General features: G+C 42.0%; 1 long non-coding RNA gene across 3 annotated transcripts; it reads right to left on the bottom strand.

The window, feature by feature from the left end:
* Positions 1-4733: 4733 nt before the first annotated feature.
* On the bottom strand, positions 4734-22587 carry LOC139595783 (uncharacterized). Of its 3 annotated transcripts, none has more exons than XR_011681132.1 (5): positions 22386-22587; positions 13681-16245; positions 10734-10871; positions 8130-8248; positions 4734-6834 (listed from the first exon to the last, which is right to left on the bottom strand). It is a non-coding gene; the product is annotated as an uncharacterized lncRNA (long non-coding RNA). The 3 variants fall into 3 exon arrangements; XR_011681130.1 differs by having other exon boundaries at positions 10744-10871; XR_011681131.1 differs by having other exon boundaries at positions 10744-10871; positions 14552-16245.
* Between the last annotated feature and the right edge of the window lie 2570 nt (positions 22588-25157).

Genomic DNA, 25157 nt, shown 5'->3' with positions numbered 1-25157 from the left:
TGGTGGGATGGGGAATGAGAAACTTGTTTCCTTTTACTTTGCAGGGCCAGGGTGAGGCACAAAGCAAATATCAGATGACCCTGATGAGTCCCTTCCAACTCAGTATATTTCATGATTTCTGTGATAATTTATTCATCAGAACCCCAGATGCTAAGGTTGACTTCACAGCCAACTTTATCTGGGAGACTAAGAGATGGTCTTCCAGGTAAAGCATTCTTCCCTTTTTTAAATAGTCTTTTTCTCCAGTGTTAGAGACACAGAGTAATGCTCAGGCCTCACCCAGCCCAAGCAGTGCTGATGGGCAGGGCTTCCACTGACACTTTTTCCATTACAAAGTAATGTTCTACCCTAACATACTTTGTTTGACACCAATAAATCAGGGCAGCCCTTTTAATCATATCTGAGACTGAACTAGGCTGATTTTTAAAGGTTAAAAAATTTGGTGACTTTTCAAAAAACTTTTTTTTTTCCTTTCTTTTTTAGTGGCACAGTCCAGCACTCCCTGTTCCTGGCAGCAGCTCAGAAATGCTCTGAGACATGCATCTTTTTGTGTCAGTTCTGACCCAAATGAAATCAAGAAACCTTGGAAATCTCACAGGAGATGGATTTTTGTGAGTTTTCCAATTTAAAGAGGTGGAGATAAACCAAGATAAGTGTGTGAGAAAAGATCTGCAGCGTATGGAAGGTTCATCTATAACTGGATATGTCTGCCTTTATTTTTATGGCCTTACACTTTTCTAGAGATATGCCTACAGGCCCTTGATTAACACTGGAGTAGTTATGTAAATGAATGAATGGAACAATAGATGTAGTAGAAGAAAGCCTTCATTCTTAACTCTGACAAATGCTTTGCTTTCCAAAGGAGAGATTGTTTTAATTGGCCAGCTAGCTGCTTAGAATGGGTTAGAAAGGACAGGGAGAGGACCTTCAAAAGCCAAGCAATTCTGAGGCTTTTCCCAAGCAGCAGCAATGATAAAAGAAAAATCTTGTTTCTGTTACTAATAATTTAAAAATGCTGCACTTTGTCATCAATCTCAATTTGCCATAATGAGCCTTGCAGGAAGTTCAAAAGTTGCAATGGGACACAAATGGGCTTAGGGGATGTTGGGCAATTCAGAAACATGATTCCAATTGCACCAGATAATGTCTGTGTTACCCTAAATAATACTTTACTATTATGCCTGTTGTGAAGCGCAGGCTGTATGCATGTGCAAGCACACAAATATTTATAGATACACATTAATATAGAGAGTCCATGTGTCTATACATGAATACATTGTTCATATTAACAAATGTCAAAGGCAAGACTCCTTCAATAGCTATAAAGGTTTAGTTTCTTATCTAGTGCATTCCATGTTTTACTTGGTTGAAGGCCTAGTATTTACATATTTAATTATCTAAGATTTCCTCTCTCCCAAGGAACACACTGGTTTGCCATATTCAGTAAGGTAATGAAATGTAGAATAAATCTTTCTAGTGGAATAACTACATGGTACTAAACCCATGTTTTATCTTATCCTCACCATGTACTTCAGTTTCTTTAAGTGTATCTTTGTAGCAACCAAACTTGCCATAAATTAGTTATGATATTACAGCTGAATTTAATTTCAAAGTCTCTCAGCCAGTTGTTAAGCATTTGTTGTCTAGGTCACTGCTGAGGAAATTTGAAAACTCTGATATGATTTATGAATATTACTATATTAGTACAGTATAAAAGGCTATGGGGAACACAAGCCCATAAACCTTTGTTTAATTTCGTTCCAATAAAAATTTCATTTCTTATAGCAAAACAAACAAGTAAATCAATGTCAAATGATTCTGTTGTTTTATTACGTAACTTATAATTTGCCTTTAGTCATCCAAGCCAAGTAAAATCTGAGACCCTGCTCATTTTTGTTGAAACATGATTAGTTAACACCTAGAATTATTCTGCAGAGGTTGCTTCCTTGAATGGCATCCATTATGTGATGTAAGAGAAGAAAGTCCAGGAACAAAAGGCTTGGCTTTTTCCCCCCCGATAAATAATTATCTAATCCCTATTATTAGCCAATTTCTCAATGTAAACCTTTTTCTTCTGAAGTTTACTCAACTGTTCATGGGATAATTAGTTTCCTCAAATTTCTACAACATCAGTGTTCAATTTAAGAGGTGCTGTTACCTTGAGACTTGATGTTGTACGAGTTGCATGGACACAGAACTCCTGTTGCTCCCCACGTAGTCCATCCCCATACCTGGGGACCAGTCCCATCTGTATGAGTCCCTCTCAGTTCATGGAATGGGAAATGCTGAGTAGTGAGAAGACAAGGTTAAAAGAATCAAACCTTTGGCCATTTTTGCCAAATCACAAGCTGATCCCAGCTTATATTAATCACCAGCTGAAGACCGAGCTCTTCTTTAAGAAACTGGAGTTTGTGGGAATTGCACATGGAGGAACACGGCGACATTTTGGAGGATCTGGCTGTTACTGTCTAAAGCACCAAGTCTGTTGGCTTTTGCAATACCATGCAATGAAAATGTCCCTCATACTAGTGAGGGACTAACCTAAGCCAGTATAATTTCTAATTTATTGTAGATGTATATATGTTAGCTTCTCAGAAATATTGCAAAAAATTCTTGATCACTGGGAGGCAGTAATCCCCAAGCCTAACTAGGTTTTTCTCTTGGACATACTGCTTGACCTTAGGTGGGTCACTTAATCTTTCATTCTCTCTCTGTTTTGCTGTCTATAAAAGTATGATAATATTGGCTCACATCAGCTGCTGAATAAGCCAATATTCAACATAAATAGCTGATGTGAGATTAATATTTCTAAAGTACTCTGTTGCTGAGAATTGCTGTCAGTCCAAAGTGTATGCTACTGTAATTATGGTATACAATAGAAATCAGGCAGCTTGTGGCTATTCTTGAGCCAGCCTCTGTGTCTGCTACCTGACTTCACATGTATATGTCCAATGGAAAAGAGATTTAAAAATAAAAGTGTCCTTGAAACTAGATAGGAAACTTTCAGCCAATGGAGAATGTCCATCAACACCCACCTGGGGCTACAGGTTATTTTCCAGTCAGTTCTGTCTGATTTCATTTCTTTGTGTACTCAAATCCACCATTCTGGCTGGTAAAGGAGGAAGGGACAGCTTTGAGAGAAGGACTGTGGTAGGTCAGGGTGCAGTAGGGTTTGAAAGGACCCCTCAGGGTTTTGATTCATGATGTCTGCTGAAGCCACACACCTGATGATGGCAGAGCACGAGGTGACAGCAGTCCTGCCATCTCCACATGTCTCTCACTCCATGCCCAGCAAGAGGATCCAAAAATCCACATTGCTGCCCACTCACTAATGAATTGAAGTACATAACCATTCCCTTTGGCTGGAAATTCCCAGAGAAAGGGTAACTGGCCCATCCTTTTTCCTTCCTCAGAGAAAATACCAGTTTGATTTTCAGAGGTGGGGATTACATACCTCATGTCAAAGCCTTGTAAAAATCCTAATGCAGCATCTTCTGCCGCAGAGCAGGAAGAACAAGGAGCTTTTCAGCACACCTAGGAGACCTCAAAAATATTCTTTAAAACTGTGAAGTCATCAGAAAGGGCTGAAATTTTAGAATGAATGAGATTCCACTTATATGAAGCAACTGCTGAGTTGAATCTTCTTTCTTCTGTGTCTCTTTAGCTCTAACTTCCACCTGGAAAATGCCCTGAAAATTTTGGGAACTATAAGGGGCAAGAAACAACCATTCAGTCACAGCTGGCCCAGGGCATTTCTGAAAAATAAGTCACTCTGCTCTCACTGTAGGGCAGTGGATTTTCCAGCAAAGTGGAACAATGGGCAGAGCAGGCTTTTTTCCGACTCTACATTTCCCCAGGGAATTCCTATAGATTTCTCAGCATCCACCCAAGCAATGTCATGGTGCAGCTGTACTGTGTTCTACCAGCCCAACTTGTGTCCCCACTGCCCTGCAGATTTGTACACTTTTGAGGGGAGGACAGCATTATACAGCTGCTTAGGCCACAGCGTGGGTTGGTTTGTTTGCATGCTAGCTTCCTATAAAATGAAGAAAAAATCCTGAAGAAAACACCAGCCTGGAGATAAAAAGTCCCAAAGTTTTAGAATTGTCAACTCCAAGAAATGCGGTGGGTGTAAAAACCACAAATCAAGCTTTACATCCATACACAGCATCTATGTTTGTTCTGAACAATGCTCAATGGTGAGAGTGGGGAGCCCTGTGAGCGCTGCCTCCCACTGCAGGCATGCCTCCCATTCCTGGGGACAGCAAGCTCCCCTTCCCACAGACACCCCCAAAAAGCCTCTGTCTGTTCTTCACAGCACTGGGCAGGATTTTGCTTCCTCTTTGCAAAGCCCTTTCCAGCAGGATGGAAGTGGGCTTTGCTCCAGGAGCTGGGGAACATCCCCAGCAGAGTGTGAGCAGGTACCAGAGCAGGGCACTGGGCACAGAATTGTCTTTTGCACTGCTGTAATTGCTGGGAGCTGAGAAGCCACTGCCTCACTCCAGGTCCAGTTGAGGACTGGGTTTGGCTCATTAGTCTTAGCCCAGATCACACAGTGTTCACAAGGGGTGAAACAATAATTCATTCTTGTTAATCTACAATAAATCAGGAGAGGACAGAAAATGTTAGCTATGTAGCTAATATGTGCATATTGTCATTCATTAAAAACCATCACTGAAATGTGACTCAAAGGGAAATAAATTAGGGATTTTTTAACCAAACCTTCTCCAAAATTTGAATAACATGGATTTAATTTTTTTAAAATCTTTTGGCAAATGTACAAAATGAAATGAACATAAAATAATCCCAAATCTATTTATCATGAACATCCTCATCTTTGTGAGATCTCTATAGCAGCTGAAGGTATTACAGAGACATAATGCACAGAGTGCTTTAGGGTGAGAAAGTGCTTTTGAATAGGTTATAATTCATTTAAAACACACAAAATGAGTTTTAATGCATGCAGTCAAAGCATTAAAAACTCTTTTAAAAGAAAAGCTTTATAAATATTGGGTTATTCAATAGATGTAAGAGCTCACTTATTCAGTGAGTGGAAATAAAAATTACTATATAAAACTACTTTTAATGTGTCCTTTGCTACTTTGGAAGTTAATCTAAATGCTATTACATCTTGCAGAGATGACAATTCTGTATTAGGACTTAAAATCAAGTCTTCAGTCCTTCCAGAAGATATTACACAACTCACTTGCACCATGATATTTGGGAAAACTAATGCATGCCCACCTTCATGACTTCCTCTGAGAGGCTGCATGGCAAGTCCACATAAATCTTTCAACTGAGATTCAAGCACTGGGAAGGAGCTACTGAATTGCTGGCAATGTGAGCTAATATGAACTAATATGAACTTCATGCAAAATTTTGCTTTGTCCGGAATTGCCGCTTGGAGTGAACTTGTAGTAACAGGCTCGTCAGAGACCTGCCAGGGGAGTCTCTCTGGCAGGCTGTGAGCTGCAGCTGGAGCTGCCTTTCCTTCAGTTTGCTCTGAGTTTAGGACATGCTTGTGCAGCTCTGCTATAATCTTTTAGCTGGAGAGGAGGCAGAGAGGAGCCCAACTGACCCGAAGCAGACGAATCTCAGGATAACCCCAGTGCAAAGTCAAGCCTTGGGTGAAACTGCAAAAGTGAAAAGTTTATTGAGGCTCAGACTGGGTCTAAGGCCATCTTGTCTGAGCTGAGGAAGCTGTGGAGCCAGGAGAGATGAAAGCATGCAGTTTGCTTGTTTTAATGACTGCTGAGGTGCCTGTAGCCAGGCAGGCATCCCCACCCCTAGATGAGCAGACCCACCACCCCTGTGGAGCCATACACAGGGAGCTCAGTTCCTACCAGAAACAAGCTCAGTCCATTCCTCCATCACTGCCTACTTGACCCCTGGCACAGCAGTGAGGAAAGTTTCACATGGAGAAATAACACCTTAGACCTTTAAAAAAACAAAGAAAATCCCAAGAGGACAAGCTTCATCAGCTGCACCACTGAGTCCAACAAAGCACATCACTGTCCTCGTGAACTTTGTCTCAGCAAAGACAATACTTGGGCTTGCCTTGTTTTCTGCTCTCCCAAGTAAAGGAACTGTTGTTGTTCCCTTAAGAAAGCACTTCCCCATTTGCAGTCAGGAAGATTTCCCTGATATTTTGCCAAGAGTTGTATAACAAATGGCTGATGAAACAAATAACAAGAACAGACCAGAGAGAAGAGAGGAAATATCTGAAAAGAGGAAAAGGACAAATGAGTCTTCAGAGAATATGAGCTATAGAGGATGGGCTGACTTTATGTCTGGTAGATTTTGCTTCATTTCCAGTAATTCATACTCTGTATGTTTCTAGAAACAGATAGATGAAGTATTTACAAAACCCACACCACTGGATCCAAGAGAAATCGTGAGAAAAAGAAAGGTTTTCTAAGTTTTGACAGTCAAAATGGATTTGTCACTAGGCCAACACACAGAATTTTCCCCTTCTAATTAGGGCTGAAATAAGCAAATAGGATAATTTCTTCTGTCTGATTTCTCTGTCCAGTGGATTCACTCCACCACTGCTATCCCCACACTGGATGGTCCATGGAGCTCAGCCAGCACCTTTTGTCACAGTCCTTATTTTCTTTCAGGAGTTGAATACTGGTTAGTGCATGGACAGAACCATCCAAACCTCCAAAGACAAGGCACCCAGCAGATACTCCAAAGGCATTTTGGTCAGGGGGATCTGAACACGGTGCCATCACTGCTCTCAGGCACTTGGACAGGGACATGCACTGCTGGCACACACCACTCAGTCCAGCCTTGACACGGGGAGCACTTTGGAGGAGCTCAGAAGCAGAAAATCTAGGAGTAAGGGGAAAAAAACACAAATGAGAGACAAAAAGAAAATGAGAAAATGAAAAAAACCCTATGCTGTGTAGAATTTGCACATGAATAATATTAAAATAATGCTTATTTATAGGCACATTATGAATAAGCAAGCAGTGCTGGTTATTAACAGCATCATTCTAGGCCACTTTGCACATCTGTGTTTTCCATTAGCACCAAGTAGCAGCCTCTGGAGCACATGCTCTGTGTGTATCTGCCCTGTGACTGTGAACACCAAAACTGTCTGTTACACAGATATTGGGGAGTAGTTCCCTAGATAAGCTGTGCATGTATTCACAAGTAAGACATGCAGCCACACCAGTGTGCACACAGAAAACACTCGATTTGTAAGAGCAAAACAGGGGCTCAAGGCAGGTCAGTACTACAGAGACCACGCTCTGAACTGGCAAGCAACAGCAATCCATCAGGACCTGTCACTGCCAAAAGACAGTGAAAGAACCTTCCAACATGAGCCACATCTTAATTTTTGTTGGGAGTGGTTTCACCAGCCTTCCTCAAGGCCCATGTCTGTGAATCCAGAATATAACTTGGACAAGAACATACTTATTCTGACTATTTAATGCATTTAGGGAAATTCAGGTGTAACTAAGCCCCATAAGCTATCATTACCTCCTTCTGAAGAGGTAACCTCTTGCTACCTCACCTAGCAAGCTAAAAATTGTATGAGTAGCAGAGTTATATTCCTAATAAAGTTTTCATGTGTTTAATTTTTGCAATATTGATTCAAAGGAAACTCTCACACATACAAAGTTTCAGGTGACAAATGCCAGCTGATTACCAGCAGTTAGCTTCTAAAGCACAACCTGGTTGCAAAAACTAGAAATTTTACCATTCTTATAAGAAGATATTAAAGCTTATTAAACCAATTCACCATTGTCTCAGTAATTCTCTGTTTCTGCTCAGTGATATTTTTTCCTGGGATAACTGTATCCACAGCAATTTTATGGGCAGGGTTCACATCAAGGACATGTACTGCTAGTTGGAAAATTGCATTTGATCTCTGCTTTTCCTTATCTCTTTTCAGCCTTTCTTTTCTCTTAAGTTTAAAGACACTTTCATTAAAGAAATTATTTCCTTTCTTTGGGAGGCTGAATCAGAAGGCACTAAAATCAGTGAGAGCCTTTCCATTAATTTAGGAGAGCTTTACATTAGACTTTCAATTAGAAACAGTTAAATGTAGAAGTATAAAGAAACCAAAGATAAAGGAGAGGGGAGCAGGAGGTGGAAATGTTTCATGAACATTTACAAACCTCTAAGGTTTCATTTGGCTTTATGTTAAATTTGGGTCAAAGGTTTGGGGCAGCTTTTGTTCTCCTCAGCCCCCGTTTGCTCTGATCTTCTGTTCCAGAGTGGGATCTTGACAGGTGCACTGTGAAAAGTGAAAAATCAGTTTGAAAAGCTGGGCTCAAGACCTGCTAGAGGCAGAATGATGAGACAACTGCTTTGCAGTTTGTTTCATGTCAGAGGGAACACAATTGGCTGAGATGAAGTAGTGCAGCACTGGGCTGGACGCTGCAGAGGTTTTAAGGAAATGTCACGAGAGGGACACATCAGAATTAACTCTCCTGCAATCACCTCAGTGCTGACAAACCCTTGAGTTTTGGGGCTGTGCCAGGCCCTGAGGCAGCAGCACTGACTGTGTCTGCCACTTGTAAAACTATTCACTTGAGGACAGCATTTTGTTGACCAGTGGCAAAACACCAAATCTCCCACAGGGAGATGGATCACTCATCCTCCAGAGGTCACAGGACACCAGGGTGGCAAAACCATTGTCCCCAGGAGTCTTTGCCTGCCATTCACAAGAGAGGAGTGAGGAACAAGAAGATTTTGGCACTTATGACACAGATGTACAAATAAGGCAACTCCATAAGGAGAGACAGCATCTTCAGGTTAATTTACTGTAGTTTTTATAATTTCTAGAGTCTCTAGTGGGAGAATCAGAGCAGCTTCCTGGCATGTCTTCTAGCTAGCTTCAAAGGGAAGTAAAAGTTGAAAACAATTCCTAATTTTACTGAATTATGTTAATCAACTGGACAAATTTAGAGGAGGGGGGCAAAGGGCAGCTGATATATGGGAAGAAAAGAAGTATGTTAGGAACAGAAGTGATAAAATCACTAGCCCTGGGGGACAGCAGGAAAAGCAGGCAGCTTTTAGGCCCAGAGCACTAAATGCTCTGCCACAACACAATTCCTTCTGCTTCATCCCCAGCTCCTGCTTCTGCCTGAGTCCTCTCCATCCCCAGCTCAGCCACATCAGAAGAGGGTTTGCAAGGCCCCTCTGAGCCAGACCACCAAGACCTGGGTTAACACAAAAACCTCCTGCACTGCTTGGGTGCAGCATCACTGCATGGGGCTGGCACCACACGTGTTTTGGCTCAGAGTCATCCTACTTAGTTTAGGCATTTAACCACAGACTAAGTCTCTAATTCCCTTAAAACCCTTCTCCAGCAAGCAGAGAGAGGTGAGTGCTCCCAGGGGCAATCCCTGCTGTTGGAGGGGTCATTCTCTCCCTTGTCAGGGAGCACAGGAGGAGCAGGGACCCAGGGCACCAGGACAGACCCTGGGCTGCCACCACTCCTTCCCTTCTTCTCACTGGTGCAGGGACCACAACGTGGCCACAGAAGAAAAGGGACAAAAATAGGTTTGTGACCTACTTCTTGGCAGCAGGCAGCATTGAGAGTGGCTGCTGGAGCCAAGGGGGAATAGATCTTAACCACACAAATCACATGGATGTGTTGGTGAGCTGGGAATGACATTGCCTCTCCATGCTGGCTTTCCCAGCTTTCCTGTTGAAGCCTTTTCTCTCTGTTTTTTACCATTCTTGACACACAGACATGGACAATTTTTTCCCCCTTAATTTCTGTTGATATCACATTTTCTTCTGTGTTTATGTGAAACAATATTATTTTTCATGGTTTTGAAATCAGCTCAGGACACAGTTGTTGTCTCGCAACGTTTTGGAAACTGCATTTAGGAAACATTTTCAGCCATGAATATTTGAAGATTATTACACTTAAATCAGTTCCAAATATGAGATTCTTTTTCTTCTTGAGGGAATTGTGCTGTAACACTTAAATCCTTTTTATTAATTTTTTCCCTTTCTGATTTAAATTCAGACATACTGTGGATTTATATTATTACTTTTCATCAATAGCAAGTGCTTTCCATGCTAGCAGGCTCTCAGTGGTGTCTGCACTGAGAACAGAAAATACCTATTCCCTGGAGGAGTTTTCTCTCGATAATTTTTTCATTTCCAGTCTATGTTTTTAATTATCAGTATTCTCTAGAGTTTCATCTTCCACAGAAACCTCCAATATTTTTAGGACATCTTTTCAGACACCCTAATTGTTTCCTTGTGGAGACTGGACTGCATCTATGGGATGGTCAGCCTTAAATACCTGACACCTTTTACCCTTGTTTTCTCCCATGGGCTGGTTTATATCAGGTTGGCTGAAGACCTGCTCTAACAGAGGGACTGGATGCTGTATGCTGCACACATCCAAGCAATCCCATTGTAATCAATTAGTAAGATGAAACAATTTCAAAGAAAACATTTCATTTTTCCCATGTAAATAACATTTTCATTACTCATTTCAACTGGCTAAACAGCAAAACCAAAGTTTTTTTCTTAATAAAAAGAGAATGGTCTTAAAGCAAACACCATAAAGAGAAAAAGTTGCTGGAAATTTCCTTTGTGGGAAGGGATGCAACAGAACTGGAGTTTTATCCTTGGGTCACCAATACTTAGGGTCAACCAGGGGACTATCTTTGAAAAAATTAAAACTCTCCTGAGAAAAATAACACATTATTCCTTCTGACTGACTCCAAAGAAGAAAAAACTGTAATTTTACCCACCATATCTCACCTGATCCCTGTTCATGCCTGGGAAGGTGCATTTCTTTCAGAGTGAGCCCGTTGCTGTCACATCCTCCCATCAGCTGAACCCTGGGAGGTTTCTCTCTGTTGTGCTGCCAGGATCCTCCTCAGCCCCTTCTGGAGACACACAGGTCTCAGTACACTCAGCAAGATTATTTCAGTTCCATTTGCACAGAGCACTCCTTTTCCATTGCAGGAAATCAGGGAATGGAAACTCAGCCTTTCCTTTGGCTGAGGATCACAATTCTTGGGCATCCTGTAGACATGACTGTTTAGGGTACACTCAAAAGATCCCAGTGCATCCTCAAAACAGTTCCTGAGCTTGCTTAGCTTTAAAAACCATAATGTTGTCACTGCTGCTGATGCCGTTTGGGCTCAGATTTATGAAAAAAACCCCCTATTTTTGATTAAATAAGCACACACCTGTACATATACTCACACTTCAGAGGTTTGGGAGAATTAGAAGTAAATGGCTGTTGATGGAACTCAAACACTGTGTGCTGGTGCTGGAATTCAGAGCCAGCTTTTTGGGATTAGGTGTCCCTGACTAACCTCAGCTGTTAGAAATTATTGTGGAGCTCGGCCCTGGCAGGTGAGGGGTCACTGGGAGGAGGAGAACAAAAGCTTTTCTTTTCTCATCTGCCCCTGCCTCCTCTCTCTGCAGTATTGGGCAAATGTGGTTTTAATTCAGAAATACAAATGTCATCTTTAAAGTCACTCTGAGAAGGAAGGGTGGGGGAAAGGGAGAGCAAAAAAAACCCCCAAAAACTGAAACCAACAAAAAAAATCCCCAACCAAACCATTGGAATGCAATTTGTCAAGATTTTTTTAACTGTGAAATTGAACTGGAAAGTCTTAACAGCCGACTGATGAGCCAGTGGGGGAGGAAGAGAGACTGGGAGTGCTGGAGTTAGTCTGCAGTGCTCTTGAAATGCAATGAACTTTCTTGCTGTTCCAAACAGCATCTAATTTTTTGCTTTCTTCAAGGCCAGCCCTTTTCTGATGTAAATAATCCTGTGATCCCATGTCACCAGGAGCCTAGGGAAAACAGCTCCACCTTATGTGCTGTTCTTGGAGCGCTTGGAGCGAGGCAAAACTGCCACCAAAAGCTGTTTGGGAGCATTAAGTAGCAAGGAAACATTTTTTCCCCCACCTTGTGCTTTTGGAAGTTACCAGGCTGGATGGTATTTTTGTTTCAGGTTGTGACAGCAATGGCTGCACACGTGCTGCAGCTCTGACAGCAGATGTGAATAATGGAGAAGGGTTCTGAGCACGAGAAGTCACTCTGAGTGCTGGCTGTACTTTGCTGATGTGTGTGACATTGACATAATACACCCCAGGGCTCTCTGGATCAGACAGTTGGCCTGTTCCACGTGCTGGTTTTATGAAGAGCAATCAAGCTGTAACCATGTAGGCAGTGGGAACACATGTAGGCAGTGTGTGTGTGGTGAGTGGTTCCCATGTTGGCCATGGGTGGGAAGCACAGAGCTGAGGTCAGGGCAGCAGAAACAAGGCTTTGCCATCAGAGGAGAGGACTCCTGCTCCCTGGCAGGGCTCATGGTGGGGGCTCTGGATGATGGTGGTTCTACATCCTCATGTTGTCTGATTGCATTACACACACAGCACCTGGAAGCAGCTTTTGGGATGCACAGAAGCTCAACCAGGTACATCTCACAGGAGCTGACACGCGAGCTGGAAGTGTTCCTCACCAGTGTAAGAAATTAAAGCCTTCATTTCCAAGCACAGAGGCTGGAGAGCAGGGTCACAGCTCAGCACACAGTCAGTCCAAGCCCCTCTTCCTCAGTCTGTGAGGCAGTGGCCCATCAATCAGATACACATTGCACAGAGCTGCATTAGGGAATCAGCAGCACTGAGAATTCCTGTTTCCCCCTCCCACATCTCCATCCTTCAGAAGGCAAAGTCTCTTTCTATAGGGACTGAAAGCAGGATTAATCCCTCTCTGATTTCCTCCTCTAACTCCTTCTCCCTGACACCCCATTCCAGCTTTCATCCTATCTGGGCTATTTAGTCTAGAGCAGAGAAGACAGAGAGGAGACATGATAACAGTCTTCAATTATATAAATGGCTTATGCAAAGAGGAAGGCAATAAATTGTTATCCACATCCTCAGGGAAAGCACAAAAAAAGTAATGGGTTTAAATGCAGCCAGGGAGACCTGAGTTCAGAACTAGAATAACTTCCCTGCTGCAAGGGTCACTGGGCACTGGAGGGGATTGTCTGGGCAGGCTGGGGGATCTCCACGGCTGACGGGGTTAAAAAAACACTTCAGACAAATGGGTCAGGAGTGGTTTGTGTGGGGGTGGATGAGGTGACCTGCTCAGGTCCTTTCTAGCCCTGTTTTCTTCTATACCATGTGGTAACTATTCCAGCCTCACTCCTTGCAGACAACCACGACAAAACTCCACACCTGTGTTTTTGGTACAAGCTGGCAATCTTGTGGCAGCAACGCAATTGAGTCAAGGATCTGATGAAGTCAGAAGACAGGATGATCCCTCAGTACACAACAGGCATAACTGTAAGGTCCTGCAGCACTCAATTATTCTGTCTATCCTAAATAATTTAATTTTCTCTTAAACAGCCAGCAAGAGAAACTCAAGCTCCTAAGAGCTCTGCAGAGGACAAGGTTCACACTCACAAACACACACTGATTCCAAAGCAGTGGCACCTCAGCAGCCTCCCCACAAGACAAAGAAAGTTACTTTGCTCTGTGCAAGATTCCCAGATACCTTGGGCGTGCTCATGTTGGCAGCTGGTACAGCCTCATCCTGCACAGCCCCTGCAAAAAGGAGCATCCCTAGAGATGCTCTGCTCTGAAATGCACTTCGCACCAAATTGCACTGAAAATGGGATGGATCCTATGTTTACATAAGCATACCCTTAAGTGCATTGCTGGACTGGGGCCTTACCCAGCTATATTCCAGGCTCCTGGAGGTCAGTAGGGATTGATTAGCTTCTCTGCATGACCTGGGCACTGAAAGCCTACATGTGTCAGAATGAGGATATTTCCCAGCATATAATTTTTCTCACTGAGTTGTAGATATCCTAAGCAGAAAAGGTGGCCAATAACAACAAAGTCAGAAGGCAGTCTCTCCTTCTAAAAGAGAGGTGTGAGTGAACCCTAACAGATGTAATTTGTATCATTACTGCTGATGAAGCTAGCAAGGAGACATGATCAATAGCTACTTGAGAAGATACAGCTGCAGATATCCAAATGGACATGAACAAGGAAGAGAGGTGCAAAAGGCAAGAGCTGAATATTTAAACCAGATGAAAGTTGTAAGGTAGGTTATTGACCTTGAAAGAACCAGATAAGTAAAAAAAGTAGAGAAGGGCAACAATGATTTATGTACTTGCCCTGCACAAATATTAGAATGGCTTATTCAGTAGTGTAGTAAATTATGAACGAAGTAGAGCTCTATTAGATTAATGACAGAGGAGCTTATACAGAAAGGCTGGCATCTTTGGAAAGTGGGTAAGAGAAATTGTTTTCATTTTAACTCCTTTGTTTCCAGGCTTGAACACTCATTTTTCTGCCACGCAGTTACCTGTCTTACACTTTGTAATTATATATCTGTTTCCACATCATTTGTGGCAACATTAGAACTGAATGTATGGAAAGCAACAGGACACCAGGAAGGGGCACCCATGGAGACAGAGAAGATAAGTGCTAAAAGCTTTATCAAAGATGATAAAAGCTAAAAGCAGCTCAACAAGGATCTGTTTCTAACCCTGTGGAAAGAGGTGGGAGTTTTGGAATTGACCAAGAGGCTCTCAGACCTTTATCATGATTACTGTGGTGATTTCCAGAATCCCCAGTCCTGCATCATTCATGCCGACGTCCCTAAAAAAGACAAAAGATGACAACTGCCTCCCACAGGCTTTAAATCAAGCAAAGTAGGGTGGAGTTTGGTACAGCAACAAGGGGCCACAGCATGAACTGATTCCCATGTGGTTGCAAAAAAAGTTGGGCCAGGACCTCCACATTCCATTTCCCATCCAAATGCCTAATCTAGATTAAAGGAAAGAACTTTTCTGTCTGCAAGAATAAACTTTTTAAACTAGCTTAAAGGATTCTGTTTAGGAAAAAAGCTTCAACACCCCCCCAAAAAACCAAACACACACAAAAAAAACCCCCAAACCCTTCCCCCCAAAATAAACCAAAACAAAAACCTCACAACAACAACAATAAAAAAAGAAGGAAAAAAAATCCACCCTAAACAGTTTTTAATGTATGTAGTTTGGTTTGCAAAATATGTGTGTTAATCCTAACCTGTTTATACCAGTGGAAGGGACAAACCAGTCATCACAGTACTCACAGCTCAACATGGAAATGTATCTGTAATCATATCAAGTCCCAGCAGTGACTCTAACAACATCTTGGACCATTGCCATCAACAAAAGAACTAATTCCACAGAGCAAGTGTTCAGGGCACAGTTTGCACCAGTTAATCAGGGCATGGTCAGCTGCATTACTGGGGCACAGCTGCCTGCTGGTCACTAAGGTCTGTCTGAGACTGCCTTTGGCTGCAGAAGGGGTGGGTGCTGTGCTCTCCTCCATCCCTGAGACTGCACTTGATGAGATCTGTGCCCGAATTCTTACTCCATCCTCAGGGTCAGGCCTAAGGGGCTGGCACTGTGCTGCTCATTATTCACTGCTTGCCATGTACAGGTGACCTGAAAACCTGACCCACAGCCCAGTGAGCCCCCTTTGGATTTCTCTGTACTCCAAATCGAGCCTCAAGAGAACAATTAGAATGAATGAGCTCAAATAAAAATGAATTTTTGGGAGTGTATTTATGATCAGTTTTGCGTGCAGCCCTTTTCTCCCTGCAAAACCCCTGGCTCGGGTGTAATGCAGCTGAAGAAAGTTCTGGACAGGAGAGGATTGCATGTTAATAGATATACACAAAAGAGCTGCTTACAGGGGAAAAAACAAAGATGGCTGAGAAATAAAAAATATACAACAGCATCACCACCCACAGAGAATGAATTTCATAGGAAGGATAGTGCAGATATAGCTACTATGGAAACATGAATCTTCAACTCCTTTACATTATTATATTTTCCCTTCATTGTAAGGTTTGTTGGAAAAGTAGAATATGCTAATAAACCTCTCTGATTTGTCTCCCTTCAAGTTTTGTGTGAGCAAAGTAACACATTCCATTTGAACTTCATAATTCATATGTAACTATTTTTACTTATGTTCTCTTCAACCCTCAATGGGCAGCTAATGAATTTAAGAAAATATATAGCCTCCTTGAATTGCCTACTGTAGTTTCTCACCAGAATTAGCTTGAACTTAGTTGGCAGCTACACTCTAAAAAAATCATCATTAAAACTTATCTCAATGCAGGTGTAATCTGGACAAAGAGATTCCCCCCATGATCTCCTGCTTCTGTGTTGCTCAACATCTCATCCTGTGCCATTCAAGGCTGCAGTATCTGAAGGCTGGGGTATTTGAGTTCCTCCACCTGCAAGAACCAAGGCATAAATATGGATTTATCGGCCCACAACAGCTGCCATCCTGTGATGAGATAATTAGGGAGGGAATTCCCATGGGACTTGGGGTGAACAGTTTGAATTAGGCTGGAAAGGTGAAGGCTGGGATGGGGTCTGCTGCTCCTGCACACCAGTGGCACTGGGCACAAACACTCATTTGCCCTGAGAAAATGCCAGAAGGAGGCACAAGGAAAAGGAGAACTGCTCCCTTCACTCTTGTCCTGCCTCCATTGCACACCTTCACCAGCAGTGGGAAGCAGTGGCTGCCCAGCTTCACCCTCACACCTGCAAACCTTTCCATGGCCTCATTTCCTCCCTCCTCCACATCCTCCCACAGAAATGGGTTTATTTGTAAAACAGAAAGACTGACTTCTTTTGGTGAAGTATTTTAAGATGGTCTGTGTCTGTGTATGAAAACGGGGACTTATTTTCCTAAATAATCTACATTTTCTAAAGGTTACAGGAAACTATTTTTAAAGGAAATTCATAAGTATTTTTGAAATTTTTTTGCACTTACAGCCTCTTCCTCACAGGAAAGTCTCATCCACATTTCTTCATGAGACATGCAACATGTGCAGTCCTTTTCTGTTTCAAATAAGAAAAAGATCTAAACCCCATAGATATTAATAGAAAATAAAGCTTTTTTGTCCTGATGCTGCAAAAAGCTTTCACAACACTGAAATGTGGAGTTAAAACACACTAATGTGGAAAAAAAGTCACTTGAATCCATCACAGTGAAATACTCTAGTCAATACCACCTTAACACAACACATTAAAAACACCAAAGTACCACCTGCTTGTGAAAGGCTTGATTCTTATGAAATTGTTCCTTGAGAAAATGGTCCCATAGAACTTTTTAACTCTACTTAATCAGCACAAAACTAATCAAAGAAGATGACTCTCATTTCCTTTTCTAAATGAAAAATGTCCACTTCATGAGGGAAAGGTCAGCTGTTAGGCAGAGTGCTGGTGCACTTTAGAGAACCTAAAATCTGCACCTGGACTTCCTCACATCCTGAATATTTCCCTCTTTCAGTTTGGCTGAGAATTGCTGTTTAAAAGTACTTTTTTCTTCTTGGTCCCTTCATTATTCTGACAGTTGTGTCTTTCCTAGAATTTACTCTTCCTGTAACATTTTCTGGATAGAATGCAATAAATTCTGTTTTATGTCCTAATTCCAGCTAGACAGCTATAGAAGTGTTAAATAACTACTGTGACATGTCTAATAAATAGCCATCTAACCACATTATAAGTAATCTCAAATTCAGCCCAATAAATATTGCAATAAATTTGTGTTTGACAGTAATCTGTATGAATATCAGTAATAAGATAGACCAGAAAGGCTAACCCTACTAAAGAGCTTTGATTTTGGAAAAGGGCCATGTACAATATTTTATTCTTCTCAGAGAGGAAAAAAAAAACCCTCAAAAACCCCCCAAAAATGTTTAGCAAATAATATAGTTTTGGGAAAGGAAGGATTTTTCAACAGCCTGCAATTTATTTAGATGACAAAAAATGAGATATATGAAGTAGGGCATGTTTCGCTGAACATCAATGGCAGTTGCACAACATTTGCATGCATTAAAAAGCAGTAACTTTCCAGTTATTAATTAACTCCTATTGCCAATACCATTACCAGCAGCTGGAAACATCTACTGAACAAGACACACAAGTCTTTTTCTTCCAGGCTGCAGTGTTCTGACTGCCAAAAGTTTTGAAAGATATTCCAAGTATTTGGCAGACTATTCAGTAGCCTCATCAATATCCCCTTCATCAGCATTTCTTCACCTACCACCCACATTTTGCCATCCTCTGGATGACAGAAGCCTGGAGCATCTCAGCTGGGAGAGGCTGGTGTGGCCCTGGCAGGAAGGGAGGGCTGTCCCCACCTCCCGTGCCTGATGTGGGCACCACCAAGCCCTACCCAGAGCATGGACACCCTGTTCCACCAGGCCAGGGTTAGGCTCCTCAACTCTGCTCTACCTCCTGAAAGAAACTTCTGCATTTCCACTGCTCAGACTTGGACATCTTGAAGGTTCCTTCCTGGCTTTGCTTTCTCATTAACCAAAAAACCATTCACTGGTGTGAGCAGTGATGACAATACCTGCCACAGTTCTGTGTTTATTCCGGTCTATTTAGTTTAGGTTGTTTAGGTTTTGTTTCTATTTATAAACTTAGAAAAAAAAAATCCATTCAGAGCAAGCTTTTAATACCACTGTTCATTCTTCACTCCCTATTTATATCCTTCTGGAGCTCTGTGATCAGAAGATAGTACTACCAGCTTCCCCTGGTGTAAGTTTGCTCACAGAAAAAAAAGGCAAGTTACACAATAGCTCTACCATTACACAAAGGATGTGCATCAACATCTGCATAAGCTAATATTTTCCACAGGGTCAGACTAATGGGTCATATACTCTGCAATTGTTTCTAATGGCTCACTTTTGGTAAGGACTGTGTAAGTACACAAATTATGAGAAAAAGGGAATATTTCTTCACATTCAACTTCAGTTATTAGTGGTCGCACCCCAGGGAAGTGGGCACAGCCCCAGGCCTGGCAGAGTTTAAGAAGTGTTTGGACAATTCTGTCAGGCACTCTGAGAGCACTCTGGGGTGTCTCTTAGGGTGTCCTGTGCAGGGCTAAGAGCTGGACTCAATGATCCTTGTGCATTCCTTCCAAATCAGCATATTCTGTGATGTGCATTGAAGGTATGAAAAGTTGCCCATGGAAACCTAAATTTTGGGAAAAGCACTGCAGATGTGAAAACAGCAATGTTCTGGGAGTCTGTGAGCCATGTCAGAAACACATAATACATGCCTACACCCACAGTGTGGTTAGTTTGTCTTCTGCTCCTTGGGACACCACCACACAGAAAGCTTGGAGCTCCTGCATCAGCTGCATTGATTGGCAAGAATTTCCCAGGAGCAAGAGACACCAAACTTGTCTGCTCTCATAGGTTATCACTCTTTCCATTCCATCCACAGCTGTCCTTAGCTTCCCTCACTCTTTCTCCACACAACACTCCACAGGGTTCTGCATCTCCCAGCTCCATAAATGTCTCAGCATGGAAGGAACAGTCCTGGACCTCCTCAGATTCTGTATGGTGCCATCAAAATCCACTCCATCTTCTCTGTTATGACTGCTTTTCTGCCTGAGGAGAAACACTGGAAATGCAGAGGTGCTGGGTGGATTTCTGCAGATGGAATCTAAGCTCTTAATTTTATAAATAAATACAGCACAGACCTTAGTGACACAGTCTCTTGTTCTATTTGTGAGATATCTCAAAGAGGGACAGAAAGGCTCTCAGCAGAGCACAGGATGGGCACACTGAAGCAGAAAATTGTGTGGGTACAGAAAGCCTATTTTCCCTCAACTGCTTTAAATCACAGTCTCATTACAGGTGGAGGGTAAATGGAGGGAAGTATGAACCTCAATTAACAGGTCAGGGGCTGGGACATATCTAATTATAAACCCATTTAGCCCTAGCCTAAACATCCTAATCTTAGCCCAAAATACACAAGTGTGCCTGGAGCCACACAAAGCAGTGATAGCCCATGTGGGGACTCCCAGCCTCAAAGAGCCCACGTTGTTCTTTCAGCTATCACAGTTTATTTTTTGGACATTGAGACTCCAGAGGCTGTGGAGCAGCAAGGCACCATGAAGAATACATTCATTTGTGACTTCAAGGATGAGGGGAACCTTTTCAACGATACCATTGTCTGTCTGTCTCCACAAGATGTACTGCAAAGGTTAATTTGTTTTGAAATCCCCATTTTTAATTTGCATTGCTGATCAACCTAGCAATTATAAATGTTAATCTATTCCTCAGTGGCCTTAAATTCAGCGACTGAGACTGTTGAACTAAATAAAAAGTCCATCCCTTGCTGTGATTTATTAAAACTTGGGTGATATGGAGAACCCACTGAGCCAGAGCACTGATATGAGCATGTTTTCAAAGCACATCCTCAATTAATTTTAAAGCAGGAGGGACCAATTTATATCACTTTGATTTAAATCTGTTTTGTTAATTGTGATTTAAATCACAGTTTAAATAATTCAATTTGCATTGCAGTTGTGCTTTCCAGCAGATATTCATGACAAAGGGTTACTCTCAGAGACTGACACCTAATAAAAATGCTTGATTGCAAAGAAAGGTAGCTCTGAGCTGGTATTTAGTATTTGTTTTTGTTAACTCTTAGTTAACAAAAACAAATAGCACACTAATAACACACGTCACTATATATCTAAGTGTTTATTTTGGGGTTTGATTTTTATGTTTGATTTATGAGAAAAACAGGACATGGAGGTTTTAGTCACCTGATTCACTTTTTAATGTGTGCTTTGTGTCACGCTGCTTCTGAACAAAAATATCCAGAAGAACCTAATTGTTTAAGTGGAACTACATTGTGTCCTGAATATTTTAGGAAATATTATCAAAATATTCCTTGCATTTCAAGGCAGCTGAGGTACTGAACAGTGCAAATATCAACAGCAATAAATCAGCTGAGCTATTTTTTCCTTGCTTCCCTATTCTTCAAGATTAGAACTGGTTGATCTCAGATCTTCCCTCCCCCCCAGCCCACCTTTTACTCATAAAATGGGAAAGGATAAGCAAATTTTCCTGTTCTTTCAACTACCAGTTGTTTTCCCAACTTGGAATATTCTAGTCATTAAGTGATGTAAAGCAGATAAAATAAAAAGAAGAAAATGTTCTTTTTGCACCTGCAAAAAAAGGGCTGCAGCTGTCAAAAGCTACTTTATTACTCAAGAAATTCCAATTCCAGGTGTCTAGTTAGCAATTTCTCCCCTTTAGTGATATGACATTCTTCAGAATTCTGGCAATGAATATATACTTGGTTGTTATTTTTATGAAAGAGGTTATTAATAAGAAAATAAAATTTTATTTTGGGCATTCATAACAAATTTAGGCTGTCATTGCTTCAGAATGCATGACTTCAAGTTTTATTTTCAGAAGACAAAAATATTAATTTAAAAATTCAAAGATGAATGAATGTGTGTTGTAAAAACACACACTGATTTCTTGGCACTAAGGAACCACAGACAAAAGGACAAGAATGTGAATGGACTAATTGCCATCTATTTCTAAAGGAAACACCATAAAAACACTGTAGATTTTTATTTGCTAGAGGGTTTTTCTCCTGCCCTCAACTGACAAAGTATGATTTTTACCACTTGCACCTGGACAGGGATCCTTCCCCACAAGGAAATCTCTGGGCAGTGAACTCTCCCTACACCCTAATTCTCACACAACATGAGACAAAAGGCACAGCTCTAATATCAAAGTGTTGTTTCTTAATCCAAATGCTTATTCTTGATTCTATCTAAACCTCTAACTGATTAGAAATTAGTTAATTAAGTTAGCTAACCATGTTAGTTAACTATATGGCTGCTGGGTGGGAGGGCTCTCCCACTCAAGTACTTGATGCAAATGTGCAGCACAGTTTCTTAGGGCAATGACTTGTTTCAGTGGACTCAATCTAAAGGTTGGACACTATTATTTTGGAAGTCTTTTCCAACCTTAATGATTCTATGAATCCCATCCCCAGCAGGGCAGGGCAGGGCACCAACACTGACTGCTCAGGCAGGCTGGCAGGAGGGCAGGGCTGGGTTCCATCTCTGGGCAGCAGCACCACAGCACTCACAATGCCCTTTGGAGCTGGGTAAGAATTTTCCTCTGGGCTATTCTTGCTGTTTGGCACGAGGAAATTGTGTTCTCTGGGCCCAAAATCTGTGGGGTAACAGAGATCACATAAGAGACATCCAGACTGCAGTCTGCAATGGGGGTTTACATTAAGTCCTTCATACTTTAGTCAGCCCCCAGAACATGCAGCCTTATCTTAATTTTCAATCAGCTTCCTGAAATAAGAGACATTTATTTTAATTTCTGCATGAGGTGCTGAAGATGCCACCTGGTACTTAGTTACTGATGTTAACCAATAACCAGGAAGAATTCTGTGTTGGTGCTTAGGTCCTAGGAATTTGAAACTAAATTAAACAAGCAAGCAAATTAGCTTTTCACCAGTTCTGAGTGTGCAGTGCAGGAATAAGCTCACCCAAAAGGTGTGGGAGTTCTGGGAATAGGCAGGCACTCACCTGGGAGGGAGCAGGACAAACACCCAGCTAAGTTTTCCACAAAGCCTTGCAGAAGTACTTCCCAATCAAATGAAAACCTGAGTGAAAAAAAAATTGAAATAAAAATTTGATAAGTAAACAAAAATTTTGCAAAAGGGTAAAAGCGTTTCTGTTAAATAAGATTTTTTGCTTACGCTAAACTTCAGAGCAGGCACAAACTAAAAAAAGGTGCCAAAAGCAGTAATTGAGGAGCTGTCACTGTGCTGCAGTTAAGGACATACACCCACAAGTTCCCCTTAGCAACACCCAGTTTTCTGGTGAAAACCACCACAGTTCACAATTCCTTTGTGCAAGTACCTAGAACTGACAACTCAAATGTGCAGAACAGAAAAAAGGGATCAGTAAATACATCAGTCCTGTATTTGGGGAGCTGCTCTGTGCATTCAAGACCAATTAAATACTTTAAAACCTCAGCGAGTAACTGCAAGAATTACGTCCACTAAGCCCATCAAGTCTGCAAAACGTGCACAGGACAATCACAGAGGAATTTTGCAAGGGAAGGCTCAACACACAGATGTAATTTTTATGCTTTGAAACACACAGGAAATTCCAGCAATCATTGAATGAAGTCTGAGGGTCTTGTTGAAAGATGTGCATTAAGTAAATATAAACCATGAAGTAAATACATAGAAAAAGTAGTGCCTTGGAAGAAACAAACAAGTGATATATGGCATCAGACTAAACAAAGTGGTGCAAGGCCAAGATAGAACAGCTATCTCTGAAATTACTAGGAAATAATCATAAAGAAACATTTGAAATAATAAATAATAGAAGAAATAGTTCTTTCCCCCTACCACTCATGTCTGAAGCAGTGCAGAGTGCCCTAGAGCTGGACATATAATTTTCCTTTAATCCCTTCATGCTGACATTGTAAGATGCTATACTGTATCCACTGTACCTGGTCATCAAGGAATTGCCTCTGTACAAGGATTCCCCATTTGCACAAAGCTTAGGAAATTGGGCTGCTCCTCCCAGACAGCACTGGATAAGACAAGGGTGTCTGAAGAGCCACCACCCTCCTGCTGCTGACAGTGAGGTGATCCCTGATTTTGGAACAAGCCTGGCATGCACCAAAACAGCCAATGCTCAAATGACACTGCTCATGGTACATTGCATCCTATTCAGATCCAAATTTCAGGCTGGCTTTCCTGACACCAGCAGCTCATGAAGATTTCTGTGCTAGCTAGGTATTTCACCTCCTGTGTGAGGAAGGAAAACAAAACAAGTAAAACTAGCTGACATCAGGAAAATTGAGAAGCTGTAACTCATACAGAATTGGCCCAGAAATAATCAGATTCCTCACTCCTTTATTTGCTCCTGGACCAGGTCCATTCTGTCCAGATAAACTCCTCCCCAGTGCACTGCACAGCTCTGGTGTAATGAAGTGATGGGTCATGCTGGTGCTATCGCATCCAGGATTTATGAGGAGACATTATCACCTCAAATAGGGAATTGGAATGGGCACAAGAGAGATTGTGGCCCTGCAAACAAGTCTTTTAGGCATGTTTAGATGGGTAGGATGCAATCAATCAAATTAAGGTGCTGTGCATGGATGTATCTCCACTGACCTCAGAGAGAATTCCAGCATACGTTGGTACAGGATCTGGTGGTTAGGAATTCTTTAACCATGCACATCTATTACCAAAAGCAGGCACACCTCCTACAGGTAATTCAGCAGATTTCCTCTCCTTTTCTGAGAGTAAAATGTCCAGTGCTGATACCAAAGCTGCCTTCCCTGCTGATCCCCTTTTGTCTCTGCTTGGCACGTTGCATTCTCCATTCAGCAGCAGCTGTGCATAGCTGGTCAAACACTCCAAGTTATTTGTCAAAGTTTTCCTAAGGCTTTTCATCTCCCTGTTTTCCCACGATGTGCCCAAACACAAGTCATCTCTGTTGGCTTTTGGAGCACATTAATTCTGAACACAGCATCAGAACTGGCAGGTAATCAGTTAGCTGGAGGTTAAAGTGGAGCATTTTTCCCTAACAGGGGCAACAAAAAGGTGGGAAAGATATTTCTGAATTAGAACATTTTTATTCAGGTACTATATTTCCTAGAGGTACACCTTTAATGCCAGCTCATGGGCAATTCTTTAACTAGATGCAATCTGAAAGGCCACTGGAGGTGGAGAAAAACAAAGCAGAATGTCTGATTTATCACTTCTGAAATACAAGGTGGGGGGGATAAACTGCAGCCTCAAGGCTTTGGGGCCTGAAGCACTGCACCACCCTGGATCCAGGAGGACAGAAAGAGGAATCCTCCAGCTAACACCACTCACACTTACCCTCAGACTGTGGGAGATGTCACTGTGAGGGCACAAGGAGGAAAGAGAGGACCCAAAGAGCAAGGGCAGGAGTGCAGGGGCTCTGGAGCACTCAGCTGGCAGCACAACACAGAAAAAAGGGGTCTGGGGGTCTGACCACACACAGCTTTTGTCACACAGTGAGGAGGGAAGTAGATCCTATCTGCCCCATCTTGTAGCCCTGATCTAGAGCCAGCTAATTGGTAACAGGAGTTTTATGTAAGGATGAACTCCATGGAATCTTTTAACATGAATATCTCTCAAATAATTTATTTGATTTTGAGCTGTCTCCTAGGAAACAGTCCATTTATGTCAGCATTAAGGAGTAGGATGCCATGCATAGTTAGGAATGCCTGTTAACCTCCACCCTTGAAATGCTCATCCCTACAAGACAGGAGGAGAGAGGGCAGAATGGGACCTGAGCCCAAGGGAC

Source organism: Agelaius tricolor, unplaced genomic scaffold, assembly GCF_023055355.1.
Source record: "Agelaius tricolor isolate 1412-34295 unplaced genomic scaffold, bAgeTri1.0.p SCAF_14, whole genome shotgun sequence".
Taxonomy (NCBI): domain Eukaryota; kingdom Metazoa; phylum Chordata; class Aves; order Passeriformes; family Icteridae; genus Agelaius; species Agelaius tricolor.
Note: the sequence above shows the minus strand (reverse complement) of the source record. Positions and strands in the feature narration are given on the sequence as shown.